Below are 26,477 nucleotides of genomic sequence, written 5' to 3'. Positions count from 1 at the left end.
GTGCCTCTGAGTTTGGTATATATGAGATGAGCCTACCAGAAACTGAGGTATGCATGAGGGATTGGTGAACGACTTGGGAGAGAATGTCACTGAGAATCAGGAGGATAACTTTATCCAGGAAACAAAACATTGGTTGTCAGAGGGGAAGGCATGATCATAAATACACTATGTTGTTCATCATATCGATTTGTCTCTTGACTTCAGTGTGTGCCTGGTTCCAATGGAAAAGGAAGTGCTCTTGTAAAACAGAAATGATATTTTCATGAAAGCCTACAAACACTGACTACCAGCAGTACCAATACATGGTTCCCAGTTGAAAATAAAAGGTCTGATAACCCTTCTTGTGGAACCCATTAGAGCATCTACAGTTTGAGGATTCCAGGAGGAGATGGTAGTGTGTGGCAGATGATGATAACTCTGTATAAGCATTCATCTCTGAGCACCGTGCCCATTGGAACAAATATCACCAGAAGGGTGGAGAGGAAGAAAATGGTAGATGTCATGGAATGTTTGAGTGAACATGTTCATGAGCATGCAAGAGGCATTCTGTAGTTTCTAACTAGAACATAATTGTTCTAGACAGCTGGCATACAGGATAAATTTTGTAGGGACAAGAGGTTCTCTCATAACAGCTGGGAAACAAGAACCAACAAAACAAATATAACAAAGATTCATGTTGAGGGATGCTCAGGCCATGTACCCACTAGATAGTTATTTCAAGGTGTTGATTAGCTGAAACGGAGTTTGAATGTTTTCTCGGCCAATTAAAACTTTTAGAGAGAATATCTTTTAGAGAGAATATATAGGATGGCTTAGAAGTGCGGCTTTTATGAAAACAGACAGGGTCCCTATGTAACAGAGCTAGTGACTGAATCTGCACCAAACCCCTTCTATGTTGTCCTGCTCTTATGCCCTGAGAAAAATGAGATGAAAGTGACAACTGTGGATCTTAATCATATGTATAGTGGCCCAGTGTGCTGCCCATATGCATACTTAAGTGAGATTGTATTTCTATAAACTAGTGACCAGAGAAAGATTGCTAGCTAGAAGAATATTGTTCTTTACTTGCTGCCTAAAGTGTTCAGATCTGCAAGAATCAGACTGTTATTGAAAGAGAACAAGCTGCTGGTTACCAGAGGTGAAATCAGGAATAGAGATTAAGGAGGACAGTTGTGATGAGCACCGGGTATTGTCTGGAAGTGTTGAATTGCTATATTGTACACCTGAAACTAATATCACGCTGTATGTTAACTAACTGGAATTAAACTAAAAATTCAAAATAAAAGTCTGTAGATCTGACTGAAACTTTCCTTTTAGCCCAATATCCAGCATGTACTCCTCTGAACTACTTATCCTGTCTCCAAATGCTCCAGAAAACCCTTTCACTCATGTTAATTTGCTCTCATGGTATTATCTTCTTGGGATGTCTTCCCTTAGCCTCTGTCTCCTTTCTTAGCTTGACAAATTCTTTCTTATTCTTTAAAATGCATCTCAAAGACATACAAATGGCCAACAAAGACATGAAGAAATTCTCAACATCACTCAGCATCAGGGAAATACAAGTCAAAACCACAATGAGATACCACCTCATACCTGTCAGAATGACTAAAATTAACAACTCAGGAAACCACAAATGTTGGTGAGGATGTGGAGAATGGGGAACCCTCTTACACTGTTGGTAGGAATGCAAACTGGTGCAGCCATTCTGGAAGATAGTATAGAGGTTCCTCAAAAAGTTAAAAATAGAGCTACCCTACCCTATGACCCAGCAATTGTACTACTGGGATTTAGCCAAAGGATACAAACATAGTGATTGAAGGGGCACATGCACCCCAATGTTTATAGCTGCAATGTCTACAATAGCCAAAGTACGAAAAGAGCCCAGATGCCTATCAACAGATGAATGGTTAAAGATGTGATATATATCTATATCTATCTATCTATCTATCTATCATCTATCTATCTATCTATCTATATGATGGAATATTTCTCAGCCATCAAAAAGAATGAAATTTTGCCATTTGTGATGATATGCATGGAAGTAGAGGATATTATTCTAAGTGAAATAAGTCAGTCAGAGAAAAACAATTATATGATTTCACTCATAGGTGGAATTTAAGAAACAAAACAGATGAATATAGGGGAAGGGAAGGAAAAATAAGATGAAAACAGAGAGGGAGGCAAACCGAAGGAGACTCTTAACTCTGGGAAACAAACTGAAGGTTGCTGTGGGCAGGGGGACATAAATGAGGATGGGCATTAAGGAGGGCACTTGATGGAATGGGCACTGGATGTTATATGCAAGTGATGAATCACTAACTTCTACCTCTGAAACCAATAATACACAATATATTAATTAAATTGAATTAAATAAATTAATTAAAAATAAAATAAAATGTGTCTCAAATGGCTTCTCTTTGCAGGCTTTCCTAACTTCCTAGGAAGAGCTAATGTTCCAATATTCATATCTATTATAATACCTAACACATTCTGTTACATGATTACCTCTTAACCTGTTTCCAAGTTAAACTGTTAAGTCATAAAGGTAAAGTCTGTGTTCTATTCACATACATTTCCTAAACGCCTAGCAGAGAAAAGGTTAATAGGGCTCATGAATATTCAATGACTGATTGATCAACTGAAATAGGAAATATAACAAATAATTTAAAGCTCTGTATTCTTCAAATCCTGCCTGTTTGTTGTTGTTGTTTTGTTTTCATAACATTTCATTTTAAGACTGAGATGATTTGACAGGAAAATCTGATTAGGCATTTTCATTTCAAATGGTAATTTTTGTTTTTTAAAGAAAAAGATTTCTTCTCTGCTTTGTAATTCTGAACCTTTGAGAAACAGCCTATTGAAAATAGATTCTTGGCCAAATGCTTAATTTTTTTTTTTTCTGAAATGGTACATTTATCACTTAAGAGAGTAGGACATGACTCTTCAGTTAACTTTTTACTTTGTCTTATCAAATGCATCTAAAAATGGATTATGAGTGAATGGTTTAGGGAATTAGAATAATGAATAGCTCCTTTTTTTTTTTCTTCTAGACATCCGCTAGTTCTGAGTTGTTGAACATGTTGTTCAGATGGGGCTACTCTTCCTGGTTCAGTGTAGGCCTACATGGGGAGTGTCTGCTCAGACAATAATGCTAAGAGCAAAGACAGCACAGAAAATGAGTGGTGGGAGAAGGTGGGGTGTATGTAGGGAGCAGGAGATAAGAAAGGTAAGAAGCGGAAGGGAAAGGAAAAGAGAAAAGTTGACAGAATACTTACTGATCAGGTCACTGGATTCCCTGGATCCAAGACAAATCAACCTCTATATTTTTTTAGTATTATATGAGCCAATAAATTTGCCTTAAGTAATTTGAGTTGTATTTGAGCTAATATCATAACCAAAATTTTCCTGCCTATTAGTTTTAAGTGTTCAAGGTTGAGATTAGAGCCATAAATCTTAGTCTGTAACCTGATAGCCATTATAGGAAGAGATGGAAATTTTCCTCAACACACAGAGCAAGAAAGAAGAACAGTGGTAGTTTGCTCTTATCACTTGTGCCTTTCCCACATAAATTTTCTTTAAAATGTTTCAACTGGCCCATTACTTACTGCCACACATTTATACACACACTGACGTGTATGTGCACAGATAAAAGAAACGGGAGAAATTATGACAAGGGGAAACCAAAGTAAAGAACCTTGTACATTTTTGTTCATTTATTTAGAAGCAGTCAATTTAAAAAATATATTATAAAATTATCAAACGTGAATGAACACAGCATTCCACATGAGGGATATTCTTTGCAACTTAAAGAGTATGTGTTAGGCAGTTAAAGGAAATAGAACCAAAAAAGTATAAGGGAACTTCAATGTCGTTAGATCAGAGTCTTACTCTCTCATCCTCTCTGTGAAGCAGACCCAGACAATTGACAAAAATAGCCCATTTTCTCCCCCCAAATTTGAGATAGTGCCAGACTTACTTTTTCTGAGTGATCCATTATACAATAGAACACTTCAAAAGGAAATTACCTCCAAGAGCTGATGTGTGGCTAGACATCTAGCTTGTTAAAAAAAATAAATAAATGAATTCATTAATGACAAATTAATAATGAGGGATCTTATAGGCAAACCAGCTCATGTGTAAGCCCCTAATCTTTGAAGCTGATGTCATAAAGATCAATACTTTATTTGATCAACTTAGCCTTTGATGAGACTCAAGGAGTGGAACACCAGATTGGAAATGCTTTGTGTAACCATGGTTAGGCATCACCATGTTTGGGAGGATACCATTCTCCCTAGAAACTGAAGTACTTTCTGAACACTTGACATAAGTTGTTTCAGTACTTTACATAACATATCTTAGTTAAACTCCTAATAACAGTTATAGGAAGTTTAATCAAAGAGGTTAAAATTGCAGGGCTTAAGCTCTATAAGAACAACAAACTTGTATTCTTTTTGAACCATTTATATCCAGAATCCAAATGAGAAGTGGCATAAAATGGATACTCAAGATATTTGCTGAATGAATGAAATGAGGCAGATGGTATTCAAATAAAATTCCAAATGACTATAAAACCCATGTAGATTCCAGGATGACCTATTGAGTCCTAGGCTTGGGTGTGAACAGAACTAACTGACTATGGAGTAAAAGAAGTTGTACTCTAGCTGCTGTCTCTGAAAAGATCTTTTGTAAAATCTTGACAGGGAAGACTACTATGTACCGTAAACCAGGTAAACAGGAATTTATCATCAAATTTCTGTTGCTAAGTCACCAAGATCTATAATATATAAACACCAAAACAAAATAAGAAACAAACCTTGTCATCAACTCTACCCATCTGTCCACCAAATAAAAAAAACATATTTTAAAAAACTTTGATAGATAATGGTATTAATATGACATCAAGGTAAAAGTCATGCTAGATTCAAGACTCTATTTTGTTAGTTCATATTAACTTAAACTTTGGTCACATTCAGTTCCTTAACACCATTGGATTATAGTTACTTTAAATAACAAATAAGATTCTTGTGAATCTTCCCGAGTAGTCCAGCCATTGCTGGCTACAAGAAAAGATCAAAAGAAAGAGTCACTTGTCCTCTTTGAACCATAGATTCTACTAATACGGAATGGTACATGAAGCCAGTAGATAATTACTTCAGGTTTTATAGTATATAAAACCATAGGGTTTCATAGTATAGCGGAAAGAGTCTATAGACAGGTCAGGACAATGTTATACTAGTGAGCAAATAATCTGCCATTCAGATCATATGGTTATCAGAGATTAGGCTTATTAGTCATTGAATGAACCTCAGGTTTATTGTTTCTTCTAGGATAAATTTGTTTCTAATTTTTAGAATAACATCAGAAATCAATTAGTAACTCCATGATAAATATGGAAGAATATTTGGAGAATTTCATTGTGAATATTCTACTCTTAAACTATGTATGGGCTTTATTGCAGTGTTGAGTTCTGTTGAATACATAACATGTACAAATATTCTAAGAATATTGAGAAAAAAGAGATAGAATCATAAAGATTATTTATATGGGAAAGAAGGCTTAATATAATGAAATCTAATTATTCAATCTAGAAAGTTGAAACTTGGGAAGAATAGTTATTTTCATATCTATTCAGTCAGCAAACATTATCTTAAAATGGTTACATTTTTCTACCATACTCAGTTTCTCACAGATTTTAATATTCTCTTTTAAGTTCATATGCTTTTTACATTTTCCTCCCTCTGCTTGACTACTTTGTATCTTCAAAGAGTCATCTTGGACTGAACTCTGGAATCCTTTCAGATTCTCTAGACAGACAGTAAATACTCTTTCTATAGGCTCCTGAAATGCTCTGGACTTCTGACAGAGCATTTGTCCCTTTTAGGTTTTAGGCATTAATTTTCCCTAAAAAGCAAGACAAGACAAAACAACAGCAAAAAACCAAAACAACAAAATTCTTTAAACTCCTTGAGTTCTCACACAGTGTTCAGAACACAGTATGCAATCATATGTACTGTATAAGTGAGTGAATCAGTGAAATAAATGATTTTTAGCCCTTTTAGAAAAAATGTTATCAAAGAATAAGGAAGATAATATGGAGAAAGTGATGTTGAGAATCCACAGAGTTCAAGGAAATCTCTTTTACATTCTGCCCCAAAAAAACAATCCTGGGAAATCCACTTGAAGATTTCTGGAGGAGCATCTGGGTAGTTTAGTTGGTTGAACCTCTGACTCTTGCTTTAAGCTCCAGTGATGATCTTAGCATCCAGTCCCAAGTCTGGCTCTTCATTGAGCCATGAGTCTGCTTCTCACTCTGACTCTCCTTCTCCTTCTGCCCTCCCCCAGCTCATGCACATTCTCTCTCCTTCTAAAATAAATAAACATCTTTAAAAACATTTCTGGATTAAATATTTTTAGCTTTGATTTTTTAAAATATTTTATTTATTTATTTGAGAGAGAGAGTAGAAGCTAAGGGAGAGGGAGAAGCAGACTCCCCACTGAGCAAGGAGCCCAATGTAGGGCTTGATCCCAGGACCCTGAGATCATGACCTGAGCCAAAAGCAAGTGCTTGACCAACTAAGCCACCTAAGCTTCCCTTAATGAAGATTTAAAAGTACATAAAATTAAATGCTCAAACCACGTCCAAAATATTATCTTCCCAAAGTCTAAACTAAATGCAAAACTCTAAGCTACAAAAGGAGCCAGTCATAGATGAGAGGCTACTTTCTGAGAGAAATGAAATCCAACTCATTCAAGCCTAATGTGCACTTGGATTAACTTGGTATTATGTGTGGTCATCAAGGTCATCTCTTGGAGACATTCAATTCCCATTGATAAAAGCAAATGGAAATGTGCTAAATTACTGTGAGGCAACTCTGCATCCTCCCCAGGGCCGTCACCATCCTCCAGCATTCCCTAGAGCTGCTGCCTCCACCTCATTGTCTGCCCATCACTTTAGCATCTGGCTTCCATCTTCAGGCCCAGAGACTGCCTCCCTTCATTGATCTTTTGGGTATGTCTTACAATCAGAAGGAACACATCTGAGATACCTCAATGGCTATTTTCATTCTGACTTGAATTGCAATTGATTGTTTACATATTTCCCCCTAAGTATTCACCTCTCTCTTACACAAGCTCTTAAACATGTGTGTTCAGTGTGCACACAGATACACATACTCAAATGTAAAGCTCCTAGAAGAAAAAGATTGGGCTTACTTGTCTTTCACAGAGTTTTTCATGTTGTAACTTAATATGTTTTCAAAGAAGGAAGAAATTATTATCAGAGAATAAATGCATGGAAAGTGCTTAATTAATACTTGTGGATTGTTTTCCTAAATAAAGGAAAACAGTGTGTAAAAGAAAGAAAGCATGGAAGGAAGAAAAGAAGGAAGGAAGGAAGGAAGGAAGGAAGGAAGGAAGGAAGGAAGGAAGGAAGGAAGAAACAGGTGTTTGGGTACAAAGTTTACTTTATATTAAGAAATGCAGTTAGAAAGCATCATTTATATACCCTTAAAGTGGGGTATTAGAAGATTTATCTGTCTCTCTTTCTAATAAAGAATTTACTGTAAAAAGACATTAAATAAGGGAAGAAAAATGTGGTTAAGGAAAATGGATAGAAGTACTCTGCTTTTTAAAATGTTCCCTGAGATTCATTCATAATAGGGTGTGAATTTTGTGACCTTACATATGCAAGCTTGCACTTACTGTATCTGTGAAAAATAAAACAGAAGCTTACCCAGTTTGATTGAGATCTTGGTGTAGCCTAAAGAAAGTTAAAGAGACCTAGTTTTCTTAGCTGGCAGACATTATAAAACGGGGAAATTCTCAGAAACTGGAGACTAGTTGATAAAAACCACCACATTTTTGTTGCAAGATTATGCAGCTCCACCAAACTCTGAAAGAATACAAATGGCATAGTTACTTGCTATTTATGTTTCTCTTAAGTCAGAATACCTTAACATGAGAGGAAATAATTTATTTTCTGGGTCAAAACTAAATTTTACGGCTTTGTGGAAGACAGAACTGTTTTAAAATTTCTGTTTGTGTTCCTGTATCCACGCATATTATTTTCTTCAGCTCTTTTCACAAATCCTACATCTGGAATCCTTCTCTCAAAAGCTCTATCACAAAAACCCACCCAGTCTGTCATCATCACCATTTTCAAGAAGTGTTTATCAGCCCTCAAGTGGAGTGCTTTGGCAGCCACTACTCTGGAAGCTACTCCTGAGATGAGAGTATTGTCTGATTCATCACATTGGAGAGAAGGAGGGGTTGTTACTTCTGGAGGTGGGTTTCGAGAAAAACAGGAGGCTCTAATACCTCACCAACGAGTCCTCATTATTCTATGAAAGCTGCTTCATCACCCTCTAACATACCAACTCAGCTCATAGAGATTTTTCTCTTTTCTGTGGCCACTCAATATATGTTGCTTTCCTAAAGCAAGCAAAGCAATCTTGGGCATAGGAAGCTTGGACCCATCCCCTCTGGAGGGCTTGGATACTTCTCCAGGTCAAACCAAACAAGTACAGATTCTGGACTTTTATTATCAGAAAGGCAAGATATTATGTAAGTTCTGTGTCATAATGCAGTCAATATTTTTTTTAAAAAATATTTTATTTATTCATAAGAAACAGAGAGAGAGAAGCAGAGACAGAGGCAGAGGGAAAAGCAGGCTCCCTGCAGGAAGTCCTATGGGAGACTCAATCCTGGGACCTGGATCACGCCCTGAGCCAAAGGCAGATGCTCAACCGCTGAGCCACCCAGGCTTCCCAGGATTTTTTTTTTTTTTTTTTTTTAAGTGGAGCACTAATATTTATCTTCTGGAAAAAAAAAAAAAAGGACGCAAAAACACTCTCATTTAGAACAGCAACAAAGATGATGGTATCAAAAGATGTTATTTTGGAGGGTTAGAGGTGAATGACGCAGAACACAGGCTGGGAAACGATTCCAGTTTGCTTTTTAAGAAAACTGTTTCATCCAGGAAAAAAACATGTCCTTTGGGATATTAAAGAACTTGGTAATAAACATTATATATTTCAGAATGTGAGAAAAAAAAAAAGCAACAGCAGGATCTGGTATTCTAGGTGAAGATTACTTTGTCGAATTAATCTACACACAGATCTTCATTTGAAAAAATACACACACACCACGCTAAAACTGCTTATTCAGTGACGCTGCTCACCAAAGGAATTATTCTTTGACTCTGTTTTTAGTTGGGCGTGGAAAGGTAATTTTTTTCCCTTGGCTGGAAGCTTGGAGAGGAGCCAAGGTGAACACCCATGTGAACACAAAACAATTAGGAAAGATTCATTCTGAATCAGTTGGTTCCCATGAACAAGCTGGGATTTATTAATCTGCCCTAATTAAAACTAATTAAAATATAGACTTGGGAGTGGGTACACAAGTTAACAGAGAAAAAGACAATCATGAGATACTGGATATATAAACATTCTGAGATCATAAGGATGAACATTAATATGAAATATAACATTAGTATCATTATTACTTTTCTTAGTAGTCATTATTTTTAAATAATAAGAAAAGTATTAATGTTATGATTTCTGTCTCACAAATTTGGCTTTATAATAGCATAGATACATATAATACTTGAAAATTGGATAATCTCAAAACTTAGAATTCATAATTCTTTCTAAATAAAGAAGTTTGTTTCAGTTTCCTGATTAGACTATGCAAAGTCAAATTATTAACCATGTAAGGTAGTTTTCTTTGAGAAATTAAAAATCAATTTTATTTGAAAATATAACTTTCTTTTCTAACTTTTACAGAGTTAAAGAGTTTTTTTAATGGAAACATTAAAGTATGTAACAACTTTCTTTTATACAATATTTGCTTAAAAGCAGAGGCCAAAATAATTGTTATAGTTGCTTAACAAGTACATGGGACATTTGTTTTCAAAGTTATGAGTAAGAGGTCAAATTCTACCCATTGGGTGTATTGGTACAACTACAAATACCTTTGGAGAAAAAAAAGGCACCACCCAAACATCATTATTTAATTCACAAGTGCAATTAGTTACAAGCATTTTCAGCCATAATTTTGTGAAGTCTTACAGTATTATTCCAGCTAATAACAGCAGAGGTCATTGGTGAAAAGTTGATCTGATTATACTGTAATTCTGAGAGTTACCTTGCTTTGATCGTGAAAATGGGTTGTTTGTGTGCATATAGATAGAAAATAAAATCTCGTGGAATATTATCTTCTTGAGAAGTTTTACCAGCTCAAATTTAGTTTTGGAATTTTGTGTCTTTCCACTTTATACAAAGCAGAGTCATAGTTAGGCTTCCAGAGTGACTTACAGTGCTATAAAAATAATCACTGGCAGACAAAACACGGTGCTTCATATTTAGAGTTGAGCAGATAAAGAAAAAGTTACATTTAACAGTTTTGATTGAGACGAGTGAACCCACTGGAAATCATTATTGACTTGAGATAAAGAGGCCTTTGCTCCTGTATTCTGCAAATGATATATCACTGAAGTAATTGGTTTCCTTTTTCTCACCTGAAAAATTTGGAGATAGCTACCAATCAACACTCACTTATTTAACAGGAGTACTTTGTTTATAATGGTAATAATTGAGAAGAATTTTGAATTTGGAAGATATGGTACAAAGACAATTTTAAGTTGCCTTGACATTCTGCAATTTAACACATCAGTTTTACCTTAATATTTAGACAGACTCTCTTTAATTCTATAATCTGATTAGGTTTTCTTTTCAATTTTCCAGAAACTATCGAATAAGTAGTATTCCTTTTATTGGAGAGAAAAGCAGTGATATCAAATGCTATTTCTTAATTAAAATGCTCCTTAGTTGAACTTATCAATTTTCATCCGTTATCTTTATCTATGTATTTTTACATATCGTAATCATATTGTATAAATCTTTTACGTGATATTTTTAGTAAATATGATATTTATTTATTTATTTATTTTATTTTTAAAGGTATTGTCATAGTTTATCCTTATCAGAATTCTTTAAACTATCTCATTAAACCAAATATATTTCGGGTTTTTGACGTTTTTTTCCCCCTTTAATTTTTTGTTATTACAAGTATCTCATTAACAGCTCCTTGAATTTCTCTTTGCTGTTTCAAATGGCTTCCTTAGGATAATCTGTTCTTAGTTTTCTCTTTCCCCCTGTAATATACCTTATAGAAGCCATTATTAAACTAAAAGGTAATACTTTATTGTTTTTTCCAAGTCTGCCCTTAGTTGATATATTAGCTTTTTGAAGGAAGGGAATATATATTGATAATATCCATGTTTTAGGCTCCTAGCATGGATATCCAATAAAAATTTGCTGAAGGAATAAATTAATAACTTTTCAGAAATGGAGTAACTGTGATACGAATTTCTGTATGATTCTTAAAATACATTGTTCCCCAAAGCATTGCATGATTTATAAAAAGCTACTAACAGTGTTTTCTTGCGCCCATTTCACCATGACATAGCTGTCACCATAACTGAAAATATTTTTGGCATTCCTATGGATGTAACATGTCATCTCAAGCTTGTTACAAGTTATGATTCTTTGTGAGCAAAGATAAATATTTTTCAAATAGTTATGGAGTACTAATTTTAAAATATCTTTACTTAGCCATTATTTGCTTAATTATTCATCTTATTTAACACCCATTCAATATTTATTTTTGAAGCATATGTTACATTTGTTTCTTTTCCTTAAACCTAAAGTAATATTTTAGGTCACTGATTTCTTAATCAGTTTTAGGAAAATAACTTTTCCTAAATAGTGACAATTACGCTACTGAAAGGGATTTAAAATTTGATCTAGTTTATATGCAATTAAGTTTAATGATGCTTTAACAAAGCTACTCCCAGAATTTTGAAACAAGTTGCTTCAATTAAAGATCTGACCTTAAAGTAGAAAATAAATTATAAGGAATGATACATATTTTTTAAAGATTTTATTTATTTATTGAGAGAGAGAGAGAAAGACAGCAAGTGTGAGTGGGGAGAGGGGTAAAGAGAGCGAGAGAGAATCTATAGCAGACTCCACACTGAGGATGAGCATTGATGTGGGGCTCTATCCCACCAGCTGAGATCAAGACCTGAACCAAAACCAAGAGTTCAATGCTTAATCTACTAAGCTACCTAGATGCCCCTGGAATGATAAATTTTAAATCTTAGGCTGAGTTGCTCTACTTTGGTTACACTGACCCCAAATACTGCTTTCCTGAATATGCTCTTCACCCCTTTATTTATTCATTCACTGGCCACTGACCACTTAAATGGGTCTATGGGATGTATCCAGGACCCAGCATGCCCTAAATTTCAGCACTCATTCAATATCAGCTAACTTACAGACCTTTATCTAGTCTCTTAGGTTTACAGTAACAAAACACATTGCCTTCCCCCAAGGAATTTAGAGTCTGTGTTGTTCTCACTGCATAAAGTCCTATTTTTTCTCATTTTTTTCCCTTAAAAGTACTACCTAATCTGGGATCCCTGGGTGGCGCAGCGGTTTGGCGCCTGCCTTTGGCCCAGGGCGTGATCCTGGAGACCCGGGATCGAATCCCACATCAGGCTCCTGGCGCATGGATCCTGCTTCTCCCTCTGCCTGTGTCTCTGCCTCTCTCTCTTTCTCTCTGTATGACTATCATAAATAAATAAAATTAAAAAAAAAATAAAATAAAAGTACTACCTAATCTTAAAAACCCAGCTCATTTGATGCCATTTTCATGAAATTCCCTACTTTTCAGAATTGATCTCTCCCACTTGTACCTCTCCTGTAACTTTTGTTAGCCCTATTTTTAAGCACATATCCTATTCTGTCTTTTGTTACAGTTATAAGATGGTATAAGGATTAAAAAGCATACTCTGGAAGCAGATTTCCTGGGTTTGACTCCATTTCTATGTCACTGCTACTCAGAAAGTTTCTTCACATTGCTGGCTACATGTTCCTCATCTACAACAGTAAGAGAATCTACTCCAATGTTTGCTGTAAGGATTAAATGACAATATGTGGGAAATGCATACACTCAAAGGATGTTAGCTATTATTATCTTCACTATCTTTCTCTTTAGTGAATTGCTGAAAAAAGGACTCTATTTTATTAATTTTGCATCATTGATAATTATCACGGTAAATATCAGGTAGTAATAATGAATAGTATTTTAATTAGAACAAGTTTCTTAACGAGTCCTTTTTCAGCTTTGGAAATCATCAAAGCATCCTGGATAAATCTCTAAAAGAACAGAGAATTAGACTGATTAAAAGTAAAACAATTAGGTAGAAAAATAAAATCACTTGAAAAAAATATGTCCTTGAAAGTGCAGTTTTATTCAGTGTGATTGAAGAATTGACCCCTCAATTATTTCTCAGAGACTTCGTTGATTGGTAAAGTTGGTTTGTTGGGTAGATTCCTTTAAAAATCTATTTATTTTTAATTACCAAGAAGATGCTATATACCAAGGTGGGATATGGGACCCAAATACATCATTTATAGCTAGAATTAGTGAGAACTGTGTCCAAGACTCCTCAACAAGCATTAGAGTACAGCTCTAAACCCCATGGTCATCCATCAGAAAGGATAAAATAAAAAGACAGGAAATAATGAGAGTTGTCAAAAATGTAGAGCAATTGGAACTCTCACACATTACAGTTGGAAAGTAAATTGGTAGAAACACTTTGGAAAATTGTTGGGTGCTATCTACTAAAACAAATGAACATGTACCTACCCTATAGTTTATGAATTCCACCTCTTTGATATATATCTGTCATAAATGAATGAATATATGCACTGAAAGAAATATGGGAATGTTTGTGGAGGAACTACTATGCATAATATCCCCAAAATAGAAATGGCTCAAATGTCCATCAATAACAGAATGGATAATATATTACAGTGTATTCATATAGTGAAATACTATACAGCAAAGAGAATAACTAATCAATAATACCCCCAAACACATGAATGAATCATAGAAACATAATATTGGGTGGAAGGAGCCAGATACAGAAAAGAACATACAGCATTATTTCATTTATTTAAAGTAAATAGACAAAAGCTTAAAAACAAAAAGGAGACAAAACTATGCTGTTAGAATTCAAGCTAGTAGTCAGGTTTTTTTTTTTTTTTTTTTAAGATTTTTATTTATTCATGAGGGGCACAGAGAGAGAGAGGAGGAGACATAGGCAGGAGGAGAAGTTCCCTGCAAGGAGCCTGATGCGGAACTCGGTTCTGGATGGCGGATCATGCCCTGAGCCAAAGGCAGGTGCTCAACCACTGAGCTCTCCAGGTGTCCCTAGTAGTCACAGTTGAAGTCAGTGATGGAGGGCCCTGATGTTCTAGATCATGATCAGAGAGCTAGTTACACAAGATATAGATACCTGATAAAAATTCATTAAGCCATATGCCTGTGATAGGTGTACTTTTCATAGGCATCATAGCTACACCATATTTATATTATATGTTCATTTAAAAAGTAATTAAACTTTCCCTATGAGTCTGAACAGAGATTCTTACAGTTTTGCTTTTATAAAGAACTATTTAAATCCCTTTAGAACTGCCTAAAGGAAGCAGGTGAGCAAAATACACTGTGAAGTCCTTCTCCTACACTCAAGTTTCTGTTTTTGTGTTGTCCAAAGGCATCTATACTTACTCTTCTCTGTCTAGAAAGATCATTTTAAGGCTCTTTTCATAAGATTTGAAGGAAAAGAAAAACAAAACAAAAAAACAAAACCAGCCCTATCTCTGGTCTTCTGACTCAGCCACAGGGAAACCTGGCAATAAGCTCCAATGTTTACCCACCCTATCCAAAAACCTGGAGGCCTTTATGTGAATGGAATTCCTTTGACGCCACAGCTATACCTGAAGAGGTCAAGCATCATGGGCTGCACAAGTAATAATTAACATCAACTATTATTCACCAATTGTAGAAACTAAGAGTTTACATTACATTCTTGTGTCCTCATTTCCTTGTACTGGAAGTCCATAGAGGAGAGTCAGTTTCTAATGGGAAATTTGATAGTGGGTGGAGACTCTGGGCACTGCGTCTTTGGTGTGACTAGCCATGTTGTGCCAGGGGCAAAGGAGGAGGGAGGCGCACTGAGGGTGACTATGCCCTGTCTCTCTTTCCCTGTTCACTTTGGCAAAGAATTGCATATATAACTTTATTTTGCAGGAGGGATCAGGAAGCAAATATGTCTCAAATGCAGAGCACCTAAAATTTCTAGGTAGCTAGTATGGAATAATAACACACATTCTTTCCTGCTAACTTTGTTTTTTTATTGTGTGACTTCAGTTGAACACCAGAAATGAGCTTGATGCTGTCCACAATTCACTTATTGTCACATTCCATGAGATTAGGGAGAGTTTAAAATACAATTAGTGTCATCTCTGCTTTTAGTGATCATTAAATTGCGTATCTGTTGCCCTTTTATGCTTGGTGTGAAATCAGCTTGTTGATTAGAATCAGTGTTTTTCACTCTACTTGGTTTATGGCAAAACTGACTCCTTGCTCGACAGTTACTGAATTTCTTTTGTCCTCAAATGTCCAAATGTGGATTCATTTGGCAGATGATGTGACCAGACCTTTTTTTTTTTTTTTAATTGGTGGCAAAATCTTACTGCTTCTTCCTCCATGTTACTTTCCAAATTGATTTTCCCCTTAAGACTTTGATCACTAAGATTTTTTTTTTTTTTTTTGGCCTCTACACATTTCTCTTTCTTCTTGTCATTCCCAAACATTATAATCCCAATTATTATTTTTTCTTGCCTATGCCCTCTGTTTTCCAAGGCAGTTGTTAATTGCTTATATGAACATTTCCATTGTTTCTTATATTTCAACTTCTGTTTCTATCTTATTTCTTTCAAGTTCCCCATGCTACAATCACACTTTTTTCTTTTTTATACTTCTTTCTATTATATCACTCATCCTTAAGTGATCCAGTTTCAGTTAAAATAGCTTTCCCATTCTTTTTCATAAATTTTCTCTTTTCAAGCCCTATTTAGCAAAGTGTAAAATAAAGGAGCCCAGATATACAGTATACAGACATACTTCTTCATCTATATCTGTAATGTGCTTGCTGGGTGTAATAGCTAGTCTGCAATACTAGCTGAAGAATTTAGACCAAATCTTCTAGGAATTTTTAACTTGCTGGTCCCAAATATACAAAAAAACCCAAGCTGTATGGGATGAATATGTTGGAAATTTTTGGTTTTCAATTTATCAGTAGATTACATAGACCTTTCCTTGTCCCTGTGTTCTATTTTGCCCATACTCAATAACATCTAGATAAATCATCACTCCAGCCATTGCCCATCACCACCCAGGGTCTTGCTGTTGTTGCTTCTGTGACTTCAAGTCCAGTCCTGGTACTTTTCCTCAGCCTTTGGAAAACACCCCAGGAAAATCCCTAACATACAGTAGGCTCAAATACTCAGAGACTGAAAAGGGAAGGAACAAAGGTGAAGAAAGAAAAAATAAATAAGTGGAAGAAAGAAAAATGATATGCAGAAGAGTAAAGGAAAGAAACAGAATGAAGGAAGATATAAAAATGCAATAGAGATGGGGAGACTCTGGTTGGGGAAAGTCTAGAGAAAGAAAGTTGCAGACATTGGATGGGACTTCCAGGGGCTTTCGCTTTGCTAAATCACATGGTTGTATATGGATTAGTTGGCTTGCACATTACCATCTGCAAAGAAACACCAGGACTTTGTGCCTTTGACACAAAAGGCGTCATTGGTTTTATAAAATAACATTTGATTACATGGCAATCTAATTTAGTAAACATAATAAGCTGATATTGAATTTTAGATAGGAGATTACTGACAAACACTTTAGAATTTAGACATGTAGGGGATCCCTGGGAGGCTCAGTGGTTTTAGCCCCTGCGTTCACCTGGGGCGTGATCCTAGAGTCCCGGTATCGAGTCCCGTGTAGGGCTCCCTGTGTGGGGCCTGCTTCTCCCTCTGTCCCTCTCTGCCATTCTCTCTCTCTCTCTCTCTCTCTGTGTGTGTGTGTGTCTCATGAATAAATAAAATCTTAAAAAAAAAGAATTTATCCACGTGTTTAGATATGGAATAACGAACAAGTGACTAGAAATCAACCAATAAATGTTGAAGGATGGAAAAACACATCTCATTTTAAAAGAAAAATACCTACACCTAGAGGGGCTCTGTTGATGAATGAGATGGTATAAGATTAATGACTGTTATTACTGAGAATATGTTTGTTCCCTCTTCAGGAATTGTAGGAGTGTGGAAGAATTTAGGTACACCTGACTGGGGATAAATGGAAAGATCTGGAGATTATGTGATTCTTATTAATGAACTCTATGTTTCAGTTATTCCTACAGACTAACATTTCCCTTGAGGGGACTTTGATCTTTGATGGAGTATTTGATCAGCGATGGCATGATTGGCATGATAATGAACTCTTTCTTCCTATAAGAGTCCCTACTCACAAAGTATAGGTCAGGAAACTTGCCTTTTAAAAATAATGATAACAGCCATAACCATCTGTATATAGAGAGAGCATTATAGCTTCAAAAGTATGTCAACGAATAGTATTTTATTGGCAGGTAAAAAACCTTTATGGGTTCTTATTTTAAAATAAATTGAATAGAATAAGTACTTTAAAATTCAATGTTTAAATTAGAATTTCCCTCTTGATTTATGGGTCCAATGTATGTTTCAAGAATCAGTCTTAATATTCATCATGATTATTTTGCTCCAATTTCAAGAAATGTGAAGAAAGAATTGGCATTAAAAATAATTTAAAACTTTCTGATAAGAAAATGACTCAAAGTTGGAAATCAGAATTTTGAAATGTATCTCTGTCACTTCATCACTTTGCTGATATGTATTAGTAATAAACTCAATATAATGAATCAGGAAACAGAAATCTTCATGGATATAAAAAGTCTTCACGAAGATTTTTATATTGAGATAAAATATATTTGAAAGCACAGGCTATACTTTAAGTAGGAATCCTTCAGAGATCAAGTCATTATGATGATGATGATGATGATGATGATGATGATAACTATGTTGTTTTCATAATTAATAATGGTTTATAATTTTACTAGCCATTTTAACTAGCAAATGTAATTATTCACAAATAAGTACAACCGGCTGCAAAGATTGAGGACAGATTTGCTTAGCATGCTGCCACCTTCAGGAAATTTTAACTTATGATAATTTGTATCTGTTGTATTGGAGAATTCATTTCTGTTTAGGGGCATTAAAATTCCCTGTACTCAAATTATTATTTTCTCTTGCCTGATAACAGTTGGTGCTGTTGATATTTTTAAAGTTCTGTTTTGGAAAGCATTTAAAATGGGCTATGTTGTTCCATTCAGAAAAAAAAATATTTTTATTAATAAAGATATGTGAATTTTATGTACTTTAAAATATTATCCCTGACTTAACAAAATACATACATCACTATGACTGATTGGATAAATAACTAAATATCATTCCTACTTAAAAGGGATTAAGTGATAAAGCAATTTACTTAGTTTCTTAGGCCTTTTAATTGTGTGACTTTTAATGTAACTATGCTTCATTGATTCTATAAAATATGCTGAAGAAAAGTATGCTTTTATTTAAAAAATCATCTTTTACTCAATATTGGGTTGAAATATTACTAATTATTTTGAAGTTCACCTCAGGTCATATTTCACTAGAAATGTGAATCTACCTAAAGCTAAGGATTTATAGAACTCTGCAATTAAACTCCTCAAATTTCCTCAATTGTCATCATGTCCTCAAGACTAAAATCACAGATGAATAATAATTAAAAGACGTTTCTTTAAACATCTTTCTGTGTGTAGAAAGAATTAAATATTTATGTATTTCTACAGAAATAACATTCTTCCAAAACATATATGCCTATGTTAAGAGGTATTAACGTATTAGATTTTTTTTAAACAAGAAGAACAAATGTTTACTGCACTCACTGAAATTATGCAATAGTTACAAAGAGTTAATCATTGTTTTCCACTCTACTGCTAAACACCTCTCTTTAAAGTATTTTTCTGGACAATGGTACCTTTAGAAACAGAATATACACAGCTACTCACATGTGCATTCATGCACACACACACTATGTACACATGCACATATACATTGTTTGAGAGAATTTAATCTGTACATCACATTGCTCTTACATAGTTTGAGTACTTATTTCATTGCTATTAAGACACTTAAGAAATTTTCTTATATATAACAATTTTTCTCTGCACTTAAGGGTTGATCAAAAAGAAAGTAGAAAATATTGGCTTATATGTAGGAAGAAGCACGGGGGTGTCGGTGTGTCAGGGCATGAGCCTGAGCTCTTGGTTTGAATCTTGTTTTTTTTTTTTTTTACTTATTGTGTAACATTGGGGATGTTACCTAAACTCTCTAAGCCTTGATTTCTCATCTATAAAATGGGGACAATATACCTACTTCAGTTTTTGTGGAGTTTAATGAGATAAGGAATGTGAAGTCTTTAGCATAGTGTCTAGAATATGGAAATCTCAAATATATCTACAATCATCTTCTACATTCATTCAATTAGGTGTAGATGAGCAAATTGTCTGGTAACCTTGTTTGGTGCATAGTTCACAATCAGCCTTTCGACTTTACTTAATTGATTACATCTGTTTAAAGCTTGTCTTTGTTTTATTTGGCCAGTTATTGTCTGTAAGTGTTACTGTTTTCTAAAGATGTAGAACATTTGCATATATGCATGCACACACGCATGCTGAGTATGCAGAGGTAGTTCAGTTTTTAAGATAATTTAAATGTTTTCATTTATTTTTTTAAATTTTCCTTAAAGCTTTTTATTTATTTATGCAATTTCTACAATCAACTTGGGGCTTTAACTCATGACCCAAATATCAAAAGTCATGCTTTTCTGACAGAGCTAGTCAGGTGCCCTTAAATGTTTTTATTTAATTCTTTATTCATAAATAATCTTTCCTTATATATATATAACCACAGAATAGAAACACAAAGTCCCATTTACAATTGCTCATACTTTATAAAATACTTTGCAAGAAAATTTTTAAAAGTTTATATTCACAGGGGCACCCAGGTAGCTCAGTCATTTAAATGTCTGACTTTTTTTTTTATGTGTATTTTTTTATTGAAGATCGGTTTGCCAACATATAGTATAACACCCAGTGCTCATCCTGTCAAGTGCCCCTCTCAGTGCCTGTTACCCAGTCACCCCATCCCCTCTGCCCACCTCCCCTTCCACTACCCCTTGATCGTTTCCCAGAGTTAGGAGTCTCTCATGTTCTGTCTCCCTCTCTGATTTTTCCCACTCATTTTCTCTCCTTTCCCCTTTAATCCCTTTCACTATTTTTTATATTCCCCGAATGAATGAAACCATATGTTTGTCCTTCTCCGATTGACTCTTTTTTTTTTTTTTTTTCCGATTGACTCTTGATTTCAACTCAGGTCATGAGATCAAGCCCCGTGTAGGCCTCTGTGATGAGAGTGAAGTCTGCTAGGGATTTTCTCTCCTCTCTCTGCCCCTCCTCCCACTCGCAGTCTAACTTACTAAATAAATAAAATCTTCCCAAAAAATTATATTCACAGAGAAATAAGGATTTATATAAGTGAGAAATTTCTCAAGAGGAGGACAAATGATAAATATCAGAGTTAACAGTTTTCTCCTATGTATTACCTAGTAGTTTCTTTTTTAAAAACGTTTTGATTGGTTGATAGGTTTTAGGGATATTTTAGGTCTCATTAATTATGTCCATTTTGGAGTGAGGTATCTCTGGACCTATATTTGCTCAAGGATACTTCTATTCTAGAAATAATTTCTTAATTAATCAACTATAAAGTTATTCAAAAGGCATTTAAGATACAATGATTTTTAGGGGGCCCCTGGCTGGCTCAGTAAGCATGTGACACTGGATCTTGGGAGTCATGAGTTCTAACCCCATATGGGGAAGAGAGATTACTTTTAAAAATAAAATAAAATGAAATGCTGGGGATTTTGTTGTTGTTGTTGTTGTTTGTTTGTTTTTTTAAGATACAATGATTTTTACAAAGTGGCCTGGAATCCCTTGAACTTGCCAAGCCTCATAATAGTTATAGGCATTTTTACCTGATGCCTCAAGATTTTTACACACAGAATTATACCATCTTTAAAGAAAGGCCATTTTTATTTCGCTTTTGCCAAGTGTCAGGTCTTTCTTATGTTTCTCTCAGAAATGTTATATTGATCAAAACAAGCCAGACATCAAAGAGTATGGACTTTATAATTTTATTTGTATGGAGTTCATGTACAGAGTATGCAAAACTAATATATGGTGATAGAAATCAGGAAAGTTGACTCTGGGGTAAAAGAGGGCTATTGCTTGGAAAGGGGCATGGAGAAATTTTCTAGTGGGATAGATATGTTCTATACCTTGACACAGATACTGGTTACAGGGGTATATACATATGTCAAAAATTCATTGGGCTATACAACTGAGATTTATACATTGTTTTTTTTTTTAATTTTTATTTATTTATGATAGTCACAGAGAGAGACAGAGACACAGGCAGAGGGAGAAGCAGGCACCATGCACCAGGAGCCCGACGTGGGATTCGATCCCGGGTCTCCAGGATCGCGCCCTGGGCCAAAGGCAGGCGCCAAACCGCTGCGCCACCCAGGGATCCCCTGTACATTGTTTTCAATGTAAATTCTGCCTCAAAACAAAAATATTTATTTTTATTTTATTTTACTTATTTTTATTTTATTTTATCTTATTTTATTTTGGTGTGGGGAAATAATGGAGTTAATGTCTAAAGATGATATCAGAAGCCTCCACATAGTTCCATTTTGGCTCAGGATTCTATCCTTGATGGACCAGGAATACCAGCCCAAAATCTAAACCACGAAACTCCATGTAGGCTGCTATGGTTAAAGGTTATTTATTTTTTTTTTTTTAAAAAGGTTATACTAAGATTCTAAATAATTAAAAACCCAGTAAATAGCTGAAGAGGGAAAATGATCACCTCCATTGGAATAACTAGGAATGAACTCTTAATCTGAAATCTCGCCCTAAGATTCAACTAATATTTTTAAATTCTAGGATTCATTATATATGGATATAAATTGACATATATATGATCACATCTCTTTTGGTAATTTGAGTTAATAGGAGATTACTTACTTTCAAACTGGAAGGTAGTTTTGCAGGTAGTTGCTGTATCCATTTGTAAGTAGCTCAAATAGGCTGGCGATTGTAATTATGTGTGTTTATAAACATAAAACATCTATACACAGCTAAATAAAATGTGTTTTCAGCACAGCTCAATGTACAAATTCTTTTCTCAGAGAAGGAAAGCATTTTAAATAAGTAAAATGAGTCTGAGTTACTTTAGTTGAACATTAAGTTGAGTGCAGGGGACTAGCCTCTGATAAGAAAAGAATGTGGATCTGGCTTTCAGAGTGAGAAATGTTAAGGAGGTGCAGTTTGCTTTGTAAATAGCAACTGTGATGAGACACAGAAAAACAGAGATGTGCTAACACACAATGCCAGACACCATTTGCTTTAAACAATCTTCTATTTCTATTTAATTTATATATAAATTTCCAAAAGTGTTAGCTTTAAAAATAATTAGACAAATATATTCAATCTTTTAAAGTGTGTAAAAAGGTTTTAATTTTTTGTAAAAACAATCGTTAGATACATAGATATAAACCCCGGTTAAGAAGAAAATCACACTCTTCTGTCCTTATTCCAATAGATACACTATGCCAGGAGGGAGTGTGACCTCTCATCCTCCTGGGTTTGGGCATGTACAGCCATCTCTTCTCTTAGTCACTCAGAATTGTCACAGGACATTTATACTGAAACTTGAGACTTGAGTCTCTAAAATCCTAGGAAATCTATAGCTCCCTTGGAAATTCCCCCTTCTTATCTGGGAAATCTCCTAAAGGTTATAGGATACTTTAGGCACTACTCAGCCTCTGCAGAATCCATTTAAAGGCCTACGGGGTGGGAGTCCAGCTAAGCACAAATCTTTAGAGTCCTTGGAATGTGGAGAAGATGCAGTCATGCTGTGACTTGTCAAGAATTTGGGGGTTTTCTGGGTTCAGAAAATATGCTCAAGACCTGTCACAGTGCCAAAGTGTATATTGGAGGGAATATTTGGAGATTATTTTGTTCTAAAAACTGCCCTGGAATTTTAGGAGTATAGTTCAGGAGATCCAGGGAACCTGTTTCTGCTACTGAATAACCAGGCCAGGGCAAAGATTTACATCTAGGTGTCTCAACTCCTGGTCCCTATTCATCGAAAAAATATCAGCAATGTGCTTTAAAATGTAAAATCAAATGACAAAGCATATATGAGAGAAGTTAGCGATCTCATGCCCAATGCTAGCTACCTCGTCCCTGGTTCCTATCTACCAGGGCAACTCACTTTCAATTCTGTTTCTTCTGAGATGTCTTCCAAATTTTATAAAGTACTCTTCAGTTTAAACATTGAAGCATAATCTATTAAGTTTCTTTTGTGGAAGATGAGACTATCTTTTATTTCTCTTTAAAACATCAAATGGAAAAACCCTGTCTCGCACATTTTCACACATTTCTCTCTCAACTCTTCCTCCCAATTCAGCTCTCACACAATTTTTGATAGGATGAAAATTCAGCGCTTACCTTGTCCTGACGATGGATGTATCATTCACAGCTGAACTGCATAGTACTCTCTGATCATATTTCTTTTTTTCATTTTCAAATTACATTTGAAATGACATTTTCAAAGTTCATGTATACTTCAAATTACATGAAAACGTAATTTTCCATTTCCCTTGGAGATAGTCGACAATTATTTTGTTGCTTAGGTTTCTATGCACCTTTCATGTAGTCATTCCAAACACTTTCACTGAACTTTGAAAATTTCGATAATCATTCACTCAGATTTTTAACGTGCTCATTTGTTAGTTTGTTTGACTTTGTCTTTTAGCTTCCCTCCTGGAGTGTTCTCTTTCTTAGCTCTGATTTGATCTGCCTGTCTCCTTGTTAGATTAGTTTTAGGACTTCCCTCTCCTCTCATTCTTAGAAATTTCTGCTCCTTTTCTCTGTTTTTGGATTTTTTTTTCATGTTCCATGATTTCTGCTTTCCTGATTTATTCCCTTGTTTTCAGAGAGCAACTTCTGAGAAAGGGTGCATTGGAAGTAACTATTCTGAGACTTGATATATGTGAAAATACCTCTATTTAACTCTCACACTTAATTGATTATATGACTAGGTATAGAATTCTAAGTTAGAAATTAATTTCCCTTAGAATTTTAAATATATTGCTCCATCATCTTCTGGCTTCCAAGATCACTGTGATTTGTGTTTTGTTATTTAGTGGGATTTTGGCAAGGAGAATTATTATTTTCAACCTCTGATATTTAACTCTCTTATGCCACATTGATTTCTTGTTTCCTCAAATATTTTCTCTGTTCAAGCACACCTGATTGTTTTTCAGAAAGGGCAGGAGATAGAGCATTGATTCATGCTTTCAGTGTCATATGACATGAATAATAATTTTTTTTTAAGTAAAAACAAGCTTTGATAAAAAGGAGTCATAGTACAGTTGGAAAAGAAAGTGAATAGGCCAAAAGAGTTCCAGAAAATATCAGAGAACTCTGAGGTTACTAAAGACTTTATAGCCTTTCTAATCAAATAGCTATTTCTTTATGGCTCTTAAATTTAAAAGGGTGGCCCAAAAATTGTTTGGAGACTTCTATAGGTTTGTGCCTATGTTACTGGATTTTTCTAGAATTCAAAATCCCTAAAGCCTAGGGATAGACTTATTACTATAGAAAGATTTCCATTGTAAATTCCTGAATTACATTTTATCCATGAAACACCATTTTCAGAAACACCTTTTTGGCATTTAAGACATATCTTTTAAGTTTATCCTTATACTTTATACCTAGTCATGTGTTCAACTGGCTTAAAGCCAATAAGTATCAGATTGAACTTAAAGAGATACAGCTTCTAGTAGGCCTAGTGATTTCCATCTTTAATGTATTAAGTTTATGAAACCTAGCCTTCTTATCTCTAGTATTAGCATTTTTCCTTTCATAACTTTCACTTACCTTTGCACAATGATATGAGATGAATAAAATTCTATTTTTAACACATCCTTTGTGAAAAAGTATTTGGATTGTGGGGAAAAATGATTCAGGAGAGTTTCTAGTTAGATACTGTAGGTTAAATACACCAAAAATCAAACCCAAATGATTAAAACAACTGTTTTATCAATCTAGTGGAATTATAATAACTATTAATGTATAGGGGGATAAGGATAGAGAGTAAGTAGATAATTGCAACTATGCTTTTAAAACAGACAGCAGATGGATACGTGGAATTTGAATCAGTAGTTCTTTGAGAGTTGAAACTAGAATTAGATGGATTGATGCCTCAATGCCAAAAGCCTCAAGGATTGGAGATAGAGGCAGATGGAGAGGAAAACAAGATTATGAGTCAATATTTGAAGTAATTGACACTCCTTCTTCCAAATCCTGCACAGCTGATGGATGTCGCTCCTTTACTTGAGAAGACCAGAAGATTACTCTCTGGAGAGGTCAAGTAGAGAGACTCTGGACTTACAGCCACACCCATGCCTAAATGGGGCTTAAATAACTTCTACATTCTGAATGGTAAGACCCTAATCCCCTTCCTCCCTTAGCTCAGAGATGTTGACTGGCTGGATTATTTCTTCAAGGTAGGAAAATGGAAGAAGATTCCTTCTGGAAAAAAAATTTACCAGCCCTATCCCCTTTTTAAAGACTTACAGACATTGAGAGTCAGAATTCAAACTTCATTTCCTAAATAGATTACTCTGTGACAATGTCTGTAAATTGATAAGTACTATCTATCCATGTACACCGACCTTCTATTCAGATTTTCATTGTCTTGTTCTTAAATATGAATGGCATCAAACTTAGCCAGCCCGAAAGCTAGAAAACAGAAGAGAATAGCCTTTCAATTCTTAGGGAAAATAAATATAAACTTGGAGTCCTATTCCTAGCCAAATTGTCTATTTAGTATAAAAGTAGAATATAGAAATATTCACATATCCGACCTCCAGCTTTTTCTCTAATATGTCCTTTCATAGTAAGCTAGTAGAGGGTATTATTTGTGAAAATGAAAACTAATCTAAGAAAGAGGATGACATGGATCAGAAATCAGGAAATCCAACACAGTAAAGAAGAAAATGCTCAGGATGCTGGGGAAAGGAAGACCCAGTATGATAACTGAGTCCAGCCTGGAGAGCAACCATACAGATCAGAAGGAGGACAAAGACTCTAGGAGACTCTTCTCTAAGAATCATAGACTGCTGATATATTTGAAAGATTTGCATTTTTCCTAGAGACTTTGGGCATGATATGTGCATAGAAATCTAGGCAGGCAAATAAGCAAGCAGAGCAAAACATGAGGTGTCAAGTGGCAGAAACTTCAAACTTAGTGTACAAAACATGTATTAGTGTTCACTGTGTATAATGTACC

At 34.9% G+C, this 26,477-nt stretch overlaps 1 protein-coding gene across 6 annotated transcripts in view; it reads right to left on the bottom strand.

The window, feature by feature from the left end:
• The window catches only part of DSG1 (desmoglein 1), a 77,403-nt gene extending 53,561 nt beyond the window's left edge, over nt 1-23,842 (bottom strand). For 3 of the 6 annotated variants that reach the window (XM_041773975.1, XM_041773990.1, XM_041773994.1), the window contains exons 1-2: nt 23,630-23,842; nt 7,733-7,891 (exon numbers count right to left, since the gene is read on the bottom strand). The gene's annotated coding sequence lies outside the window, so the exon portion shown is untranslated. The remainder of the gene's footprint in view (nt 1-7,732; nt 7,892-23,629) is intronic. The other 3 variants (XM_041773983.1, XM_041773986.1, XM_041774002.1) reach the window with 1 other exon arrangement.
• Nucleotides 23,843-26,477: the final 2,635 nt, after the last annotated feature.

Source organism: Vulpes lagopus, chromosome 1, assembly GCF_018345385.1.
Source record: "Vulpes lagopus strain Blue_001 chromosome 1, ASM1834538v1, whole genome shotgun sequence".
Lineage (NCBI taxonomy): Eukaryota > Metazoa > Chordata > Mammalia > Carnivora > Canidae > Vulpes > Vulpes lagopus.
This window is presented reverse-complemented; position numbering and strand designations above follow the sequence as displayed.